This window comes from Gekko japonicus, unplaced genomic scaffold (assembly GCF_001447785.1).
Source record: "Gekko japonicus isolate JY-2015 unplaced genomic scaffold, Gekko_japonicus_V1.1 scaffold1385, whole genome shotgun sequence".
Taxonomy (NCBI): domain Eukaryota; kingdom Metazoa; phylum Chordata; class Lepidosauria; order Squamata; family Gekkonidae; genus Gekko; species Gekko japonicus.
Genome location: NW_015177055.1, coordinates 209,065 through 210,159, shown reverse-complemented (window position 1 = coordinate 210,159; position 1,095 = coordinate 209,065).

The window sequence follows — 1,095 nt, the reverse complement described above, 5'->3', positions numbered from 1 at the left end:
AAATGACTGGTGAGTTTGGGGAGCCACAACACAAGAATCCTTAAGATACATGAGGATTTGTGCTTCGGAACCATGTTTTTGTGCTGTGCCGGTAGGCTTGCCAGACCACCTGGTTTGGCAGGGGTTGCCCGGTTTGGCGGGTGGAAGCCCCACCCCCAAGAGCAACCACCCAGTTTCCTCCCCACCTCTTCCCAACAGAGTTTAAAGACATTCGCTGGGGAAAGGTGGGGGCCGCGCGCCTGCACTCTGAGCCCTGAATTTGGGGCTCAGAGGGCAGGTGCGCATGGCCTCCCTCCCACCTCTCCCCAGCGGCATTTAAAGGAAGTCTTTAACTGCTGCTGGGGAGAGGTGAAGGCTGCGCACCTGCATGCCGAGCCCCAAATTTGGGGCTCAGAGTCACCACCCCCTGTATTGAAGGCCTGAACACCAGGCTCTGACGTCACTGCCATGGCTACGAAAGTAGTCATAACAATCTCCCTGTGCTTATGTGGGGCTAAGCAGAGGGCTGCTGTTTGGTGTAATGATTTCAGATGGAGTGTTGAAGACTTCAGTGGAAGGAGACTACTGTTGGCTGTAGGCGTGAGAGCATTTGTTTGCATTTTTATGGCCCATCTTCCTGTATCTTTGTCTCTTTGTTCTGACTGGGAAAGGGGGCGGTGGAAGAAGCCGACCATTCTGCCATTTCAGTTTAGCAGTGTGGATGTAGAGGTTTGTCTGCTAACAAATAAATAAGAATAAGAATCCCAACAGTTTCTGTCCTTCAGATCTGGATTAAATATGCCTTTTCGCTGAAAACGACTATCTCTTTCTTTCTCCCGGACTGGTTTTCTCATCGCAAAAACGAGGGAGGATTTCTGGACTTGGTTTTGGGGGTTTTTTTGTTTTGTTTTTCCAAAGTGGCCGTCTGGGAAGGAAGACCAGGGGATGTTGTTGGGGTTTTTTTTGTTTTTTGTTTACACAGTTTTCGTCTGTATTTTCACAGAAGAAAGAGGTGAGTCGATTCCCCGACGCTTCCCTTCCCCCCATCTTTGCAATAGAGAGACGCTGGGGAGGTGGAGGCTGGGGGAGGGGAAGCAGTTGCTGCTGAAATGGGGC